General features: G+C 38.1%; 1 protein-coding gene across 1 annotated transcript in view; it reads left to right on the top strand.

The window, feature by feature from the left end:
• Window positions 1-8560, top strand: part of LOC122533391 (suppressor of lurcher protein 1) — a 93501-nt gene that overhangs the window by 10730 nt on the left and 74211 nt on the right.

The following is an 8560-nucleotide window of genomic DNA, read 5'->3' as shown; positions in this document are numbered from 1 at the left end:
TATTGTTTCAACTTTCAGTTTTCCTGCAAATACATGAAACCTGCATACCGGAGCGAGGTAGATATTTCAAAATTCAAAATGGCGTTAGAAAACGGAGGATGTTAACAGGATTTGTGAATGATGAAAATAATCAAAAGCTATCGGTGCACGGGTACTCTAACCCAAGAGAATAGTGTAATGAATGCGGCGATATTTTGCGGTTCAAACTTGAAAGGTCCTGGTCAGGAAATAATAGCTTCTCGGCCGTGCGACCGTCGCATGCTGTAACATCATACAAACTCCATAATTTCCATTTTGTCCCAGCGTTCAATGATGAATAGGTAGAGGAATACGTTCGTTCAGAGATTTTCCTGCTTTCCTCGTGCATGTCGGAGTTTTGTTTCCCCGATGAGACGTGAATTTCTCGCGTTTAACATCTGGAAGATTATCGCTGCCATCCGCGACGTAATAAAAGCATAGCGGCCATTATGTTAGACCTCGTTATCTTCGTTAAACAGAGGGCAGGTCATAAATCCAACCATTAACTGACCTGTCAATTTGTTAATCTCCTCGATAGAATTAGGCTGACAGATTTATACCACCGCGTCGGAACGATTGTCTTTTCCGGCATTTTGCAAAAGTGACCGGCCGTTGTAAATATCATCGATCAATTGGCGTTGCCGAAACTCTTCATTATCGTTACATTATATGGAAATTATGCTTGCGATTGCAACGTGTATCTCAACACGATTACGTCACTGTAAAATTAACATTTCATTGAGGTTTACAATTTGATTGACTGACTGACGATTCAAATTCACTTACGTTTCAGACGATATAAAATACGACTTACCCTTACTTTTATGATAATTAACTGGTCAATGATGTCTCAACTGAGAAATGAAATTAATGAATTGTCTTATTGCAAAACAATCGAGCGTGTATTGCGAATGAAATTATTCTTCGCCAACGGGATATTACCTGCTTGGATAAACCTGCTTGAAATTGTATTCCGCGCGTAATTTAATTAATCGCCAAAACGAATTTGATGGAGACTTCGTTAAAAAATATGTGTGCAAACAATCGGGCGTTTCATTTAGAAAAATCGTAACAAGACCATAACTGAAATGTCGAGATGAGAATGAAGAGTGAAAAGAATTAGAAGCTTTATTTAGATACTTCCACCAGCCAGGTAAAATCCTCTTGTTAGAAGGCTATGCTCAAAGAATAAAATCTCTGTCAGAGACATTAAGTTAAGACAGAAACAGAAGAGAATCTTCGATTTGTATATTTGTACGAAAAGAAAAATTTAAGTTTCTACAAACACACTGTTTTGCGCCCATAAGATTTCTAAAGTTAAACATCGAATAATCGTCGATCAAGCATCGAAGCTTCGAACGAGAAAAGTAAATCTGAGTCTCTGAGGATACGCTGTTTTGCGTTTATAAAATTTCTAAATTGCTCTAAAAAAGTGACAAATCGATTTCTATAATTCCTCAGTGTCGAACATCAAACTACGAACGAGAAAATTTTATTCCCTTCCCGACTAAGCTCTGACTAACGCAACAAATTTCCACGATTTTAAGTATCTCTCTTCCACGTCGTTGTACATCTACGTAACTTGCTCTCTCGCCATTCCGTATGAAATCGAGTTAAAAATTTCTAATTAAGAGCTCGCTTATCCGATAAAAATCCTCGCAAATGGAGCGGATACGGCGAAGTAAATACTCATGGAATATCGCGGGAATTAAGAAGGAGACAGAAATATTTAAGCGACGTTATTTCTGACGCGCAATCGGGACTTGGCTCGCCGACACTCGTCACATTCGCAAAGCCGCCGCATTTTAATTGAAAGCATCGTGGCAACGACCGGGCGAGACGAGCAGTTATCTTATTTACCGTGCCGCTGCGATCTTATTTAAATTCGACTTGAAGAGCCGCTCGAGCCTCGGCATCTTGACCGATCTGCCGAAAATTCACGGCGCATTGTGATTCCGCGCCGGAATCGAAAGAGTTAGCGTGTCGCATTTACCGACGAAAGTGGTAAATCGCACGAGCGAGCAAAGGCGAGGGAGAAACGCCGATCGGGAAGAGATACTCCAGCCGGAGGATGGTATTCGGGGAATCTGACTACAACAACGCTTTCCTGACAACAGCAATTGCGATCGGTCATCCCCTCGTTCATTTTCCACGTGCCTGGCCTTAAACGCAGTTTAATTGCCACTGGCACGTTTCATCGTGCGGTCACTCGAGTAATGTTTCTCTGGTCGTGTAATTGTTCCCGTTCGCATTTCAGGAAAATCGAGATAATCGGCGTGCAACAACATCGTTCGGCGGTTGGAACCAAACCAAAGTTTCAGCCAAAGAACGAGATGAACTTTAACGCGATGAATCGGATCGTTTCAAAAAAGAAAAGAGAAAAAAAAGAAATGGAAAAGACTTCTGTTTCTCTCTGTTTCTCTCTTTCACTACTTGTTACACAGATCGATAAACTTCCTTGCTAACTTTGGTTGATGTAGTTACGAGATGATTAAGACCCCCCTCTTGGCGCTGGCCAACTGAATCGCGGACCATAACGAGTGACCAAACCAAATAATTCGTCGTAATTTCTTTTTAAACTCGCGGCTGGAGTAATGTGATAGAAACTTATATATAATATATATATGTAATATAATATATACGTATATATATAATATATAATATATACAATATATACGTATATATAATATATAATATATATGTACTTATATATAATACTTAAAAGTATTGTAGTAATGCTGGACAGATGTTACTAAAAAGCATTACTAAATAATTGTTCATTTTGCCGGGTTATATTTAAATATACTTGAAACTGAGGAGATATTGCAATTTTGGAGCAAAAAATTGTCAACGTGCGTGGCACGTCATTCCACCGCAAGAGGTTAATAGTCTATAAATTGTCACAAACTCGTTAATATGTCGTGCCAAACCACTCTGACAGATGCCATTGCTTGATAGAACTATGATGAATGTTACATCACAGTTTAAGCCGAATGTTTCGTAACGTAACGTAGTTTGATGAATCGTGCTAACGTGGAAACATTTCAGACTGCAATGGTATATGTACATGCGTCGTGATGATCAACGTTTGTAAACGTATTTCCATTGTGTTATATATTTTTAATTTCGAAGCCAATAAAATTGTTTCTTTGTCCTCGTACGGTCTGTACTCTCTTCTGCATATTTCTGAAAAATTCCTTTACACTTTTCGTCGAGCAGTGATCCATATGTTCCCACAGTGATGTATTATTGCAATTTTCAGAAAATCAATCAAGATACGATATTCTGTAAAAACTGTAGTTTCAGTGTGTTAGTGACAATTTATAATGCATCGTGTTTCTGAGTATGATGGAATATCGAAAAATAAAGCAACGTGTTGTTATGACAAACTGATAATAGATAAGGTGCGTCTGATAGCACAACATTGTGTAGCACACAGAATATGAATTATTTCATATTTCCATCAATCTGATAAATCAAACAATTATATTCTCACACGCTTGGAGATAATTTTTATGGATGAAATTGTCGGAGCAAGAAGAGGGTCCGCAAAGTATTCGTGACTCATCTTTTATTCTGTAATTCGTTATTCTAGTTGAGGATAGCGTGATGATAATCCACTTGGTTTATATCACTCATATGAATTATTTATAAGCGTGCTCTCGGTTGTTACGTACATTTTGCTTGACGTGCTAAGGAAGACGAATTGGTTCTAATTATAATTATCAATCTCTAAATGTTTGATTGCTGCAAAAATGTTGGTCGGTGTGTGCGTTATCCAGTCTGAGCTGAAAAGTTATTACTGAAATGAAAATAATGACTGCAGTTTATTTTCTTTCCGAAAGAACTCCCGTGCAGCAGAAGGTAAACCGCGCAACTGCGAACATTTGCAAAAAAGCGAAAAAAAAAAAAAAAAAAAAAAAACGAGAAAACGTGTGTGTACAGGTGCATCTAACGAGTAACGGAAGAAGAGTCACGTTAATCGAAATCTGTCAGCGAACGTGACAAATTTTCAAAGTCGATTTCCTCAGAAACAGCGTTGCGACCCGACCGCCTCTCCGTGGAAATGAGTAATTACTTTTTCAATCAGACATTTCACCCGACGTCTACTAAAAACTAGAAAAATCAAATTTTATTTCCTTCGGCGAGTTTCTAATTCGAATAATAAAAGTTCCGGCCCTGTAGGAAGGAACCGGGAGGAAGAATTTTGAAACTTTATAATAATTTTGCGGCCGTAACGTTTGCTTCGCCGAACGAATTCGCATGAAACAAATTGTATTTTCGAAGCCAATGAAAGCGAGGTGAAGTCCGAAAAGTTGTAATTTCACCTGGATAAAACGAAAATATAGAATAACTTTTCAAATATTCCGCAAGTGCGTTTTCCATTTGAAAATTCATGGGGAATTCATTGTTTTCTCTCTTTTTTTCCCCGCTCGACGAAATTATAGCCGGCGCGCCGTGTACTTTCCAGCTTGACTCTTATTTTATACCTTGTTATTTTTGTGCTTTCAAATATGCGAAATATATGGAGAAATAATTTTCCTCTCGCGAGTCTATGATTATAATCCCCGTCGACGTACACAGATGAGTTATTGCGGCTCTATATTGATAGGTTCGAAGACCATGATACCCAAGATATTATACTCTTACGATCGATCCGGCCAGAATATCGGATATTCTGAAATTCTCTGTAATATGTTTTCAATCACGATCGTATATAAAAGCATTTGACAATGCAGAATATTTCGCAAAATTGTCTGCTATTGTTACTGTTATCTTTTTTTAAATTTTTATTATTATCGTCATTGTTGTTATTACGAGATATAAAACAAGATTCAGTGTTCAATGAATTTTCAACATTGGTTGACATTCAGAGATGAAGCTTTTTCCATCGAAAAAATACTGTACCGTCTGTTTTCGTTATGTGTCTTCAGTTTTCTCCAGTGTTGTAACACCAGTTCGGTAACACGCGGCGGAATTGTGTGACAGAATATTGATTAAAAGCCACGCGTTCAATAAGAAAGGATTTTTATCAGAAAAATACCTCAGCTGCTCTAAATAAAACAAGAAAACCGGAATTACATCTGCGCACATTCTTGTTATTTATTACCCAACTTCCAATAACTTTTGCGCGAGACATTTCTACCGCTAACGTGAACGTCACGTGAGATTTACTTTGAAAAAAAAAAAAAAAGAAAAAGGAAGGACACGTGCATTCGGTAGAAAAAAGATTTTCGGTAGAAAGTCGAAATATATATATATTTCAGAGTTCCTTGATTTAACTCGAAGCATCGACCTAACGACATAAAAATTGTTCGCTGAAAAGCTATCGTTCGTGTGAAACATTCAAAGTGGAAAACGCAAACGCGAACAATTACCAACGCCGATCAATCGAAAGTCTTAATTGCAATTGATGGCTTACAGTGATCAAAACGCATCGAATCTGGTGTTTTTTACGAGAACTTATATTTTTCTGGAAATAATTGAGAAAGTAGGACGTAGTGAAAAGTATGTTTCACTTATTAAATATTACAGTGCACTGTATTTATATACTTTATATATTTATACTTTATATACTTTGTATATTTATATATTTATACTTTATATATTTATATTATATGTACTTTATATATTTTCATCGTGTCGTAATCTATGCATTTCCGTGCCTTTAAATTTTTCATAAAAGCACAAAAATTCATCAAATACCAGTATCCAGATGAATCTCCGTTTCTTTTCTTCTTTTTTTTTTTTTTTCGTTAGTTGTCGCTCCGCACTTGCAGCGCCTAACGCTACGTGAAAGAAAAGTTCAATTTGCCAACGAAAGATTTCTGAAAGAGAGAAAGGTTATTTAATAAGAGAAAGTTTCCCGGTAGAAATAGCACTGAAGTGCTCTTGTTTTACATTATACGTATTCCAGTGTGCACACAGCGTGGGCACGCATTCAAATGCAGTAAATAGAATGGTGGCGAGGCCGCCGCAACCGACATCTGATTTTCCTGGCCAGTTTCCTTCCAATCATCCGAGTGGATTGGTCGAAATTTTCCTCCGAGCGTCACACACACGCGGCACGAAACGTTCATGCACTCTCCCTCCAGGTGCATTCATTCCGAACACATTCATACCGTCACACACGACCGGCCAAGCACATAATGTTACACGAATGCACGCGCAATAATATTCTTTATATCGGTCCATTCGTGCGACTCCGCCTCGCTCAAAAATTCTGCATTTCGACCGGTAATGTTGAACCGGTGGAGTGTCAGGCCGCGTGTCCAGAAAACGAAGGGCCAACAGCGAAACAGCGCGCCGGCCACCCGTGAAAATATTTAATGAAAAACGTTGCTACGAAAATTCCAAGTCGCCGCGTGTCGGCCTGATGGAGAAGCAATGTAGCTCTTTTTTTTTTTTAATCGCGCTGGAAACACCGGCCGCGAATCACTCGCGCGCGTTTCTGACAAATATTCAGCGAGAAACCGCGACGTTTCGGGGTTACGATTGAATTTTCACTCGAGCTCGATTTAATTTTCAATCGCGTCGCGGCATCGCACCTTCATGGCCAATTACCGTCGCGAAAGAAGATCGTCTCGGCAGTCGTTATTCTTCAGAAATTGAAATTGAACATTGTGAAATGAACGAGACGTGGCAATTGTACGAGATTTTTGATTTCGTGTCGTCGTGGACGTCGACGAGCAAGATTAGATAGAAAGAGTAGTTAATTAGACAATGATGCCGCGGTACATTGTCTCGATTTATATCCGCGAAGCTGACATTACTTTCCCATCAACCTCGCCTCGATTTCATTCTGTACGAATCGAAATAGAAACTAGGACGAAAAAAAAAAAATGATAGCTAATATTTCACGCGGAAATTACGTACGATATTTCTGAAATTTTTGTTCAGCGGATCATCGCGAGCCAAAAAGAGTACAATTATAGGAAATAAAATGAAAAGAATAGGCACGGTTAAAACGTTTTCGCTGTTCGCGCAGGCAGAATGCCGACAGAGAAAAATAAAAGGTTCGTTGTCTCTGTTGTTCATCTTACAGCGCCCGTTTTAATGATAATTTTCGATGAAAATGAATGCGGTAAAAGCCGCAAATTCGGATTTATGATGCGTCGTTGGAACTTACAGCATACCAATGAACTGATAAACTGCATGTTAAATATTTATCAATCGGATTTGAATATTTATAACATGTTAATGTGTCAGATGTGAAAGGTTTCGCGGTGTGGAGCAATCGAGAGATATTACGCGCAGGGATATTACGAGTGTAAAATATTTGGGTCTGTTTGTATTTATCATATTAATACAATGTTAATTCATCGGAGAATACAGCAAAATTCCGAAGCAGTCAAAGGGCAAACAGTTCGTAGAACTGGAATTCGTGTAACAATGGGTGAACAATTTTCGTAATAATTCGCGTTCACGTGTGTGAATCCAATTGGCAAAAGTACAGTTAATTAGGCATTAGCGAAAATTTCGTTTCGATAATCCTTTCGTGTATAGTTACCACAAAGTTCGATTCGTGCGATAGTGTATCATTTATTAACATAAGATCTAGAACGTTGTTTTAAAAAGGATCAATAGATCCTGCGTTCCGATAACGAAAAACTTACCATCGCCGTATCGTGTCGCTGAGTGATTTAAGAGTAGCCATAAATAATCTGTAACTAATGGAGGCAATGCAATTAATGTTCTTGCAAAGGGCGATAAATCATCGTATCCACATTAATTCGCGACAGATTGAACGTCAGACAAGGATCAACGAGAGCGATGCATCACGAATTCTCGCTCGTCGCAAATATCAGCTTTGCCAGAAATTACTTACACTGGATATAGATTTTCTAAAATGATCACACCTTGCTCATGAGCTGAAAAAAATAGTTGTTAATTGAGTGAGAGGGGTGGAAACCATCCTGTATATTTATTAAATCCGGGCGTGAAAGTATTACAAAAAATGATTCGCGGAAAGAGGAGTACGAAATTTGTTAAATTTAAAAGCTTTCACGGACGCGAGAACGTTGCATTACATGTTGATTATATTAATAAATCTTGTTCAGCGCTGAAAGTAGCATTATTCAGAGTATTATATTCCCTGAATAGCTTCAGTCACTGAATTCGTCATGTCCAAATCACGAAGAAGCACGCTTCCATTCCGAAAATTTCGAAAAACTTTCGCGGAAACTTCTCCAAACGGCCCACTCCTTACAGCAGATACTTTCTCAAATCTTGCAACAATTCTGTACCGTTCTGCTCGAGAAATTATATTTTCATCCCTTCCACGTTTCTCTTTAAATCAACAAATTGAGAAACGATTCTCGGGGGCATCTCGTTTGAAAATTCGGGAAACACCGGCGATATAAAACAGCGAAATTAATCGCACGAATCGAGCAAGAATCGTTATATCTCCGCTTTAAATAAATTCAAATTTAAATTTATATTTAAATTTCGTTTGTTAAATTTATGCCGGGGAAATATGTGTTTTCATTAAATCTATATTTAAATTTATTTAAATGAATTTAATATCGCAGTGGCCCATCGG

Source organism: Frieseomelitta varia, unplaced genomic scaffold (genome assembly GCF_011392965.1).
Source record: "Frieseomelitta varia isolate USP_RPSP 00005682 unplaced genomic scaffold, Fvar_1.2 scaffold_146, whole genome shotgun sequence".
In the NCBI taxonomy this organism is placed as follows: domain Eukaryota; kingdom Metazoa; phylum Arthropoda; class Insecta; order Hymenoptera; family Apidae; genus Frieseomelitta; species Frieseomelitta varia.
The sequence above is the reverse complement of the archived record's forward strand: the minus strand, read 5'-3'. Positions and strand labels throughout refer to the sequence as shown.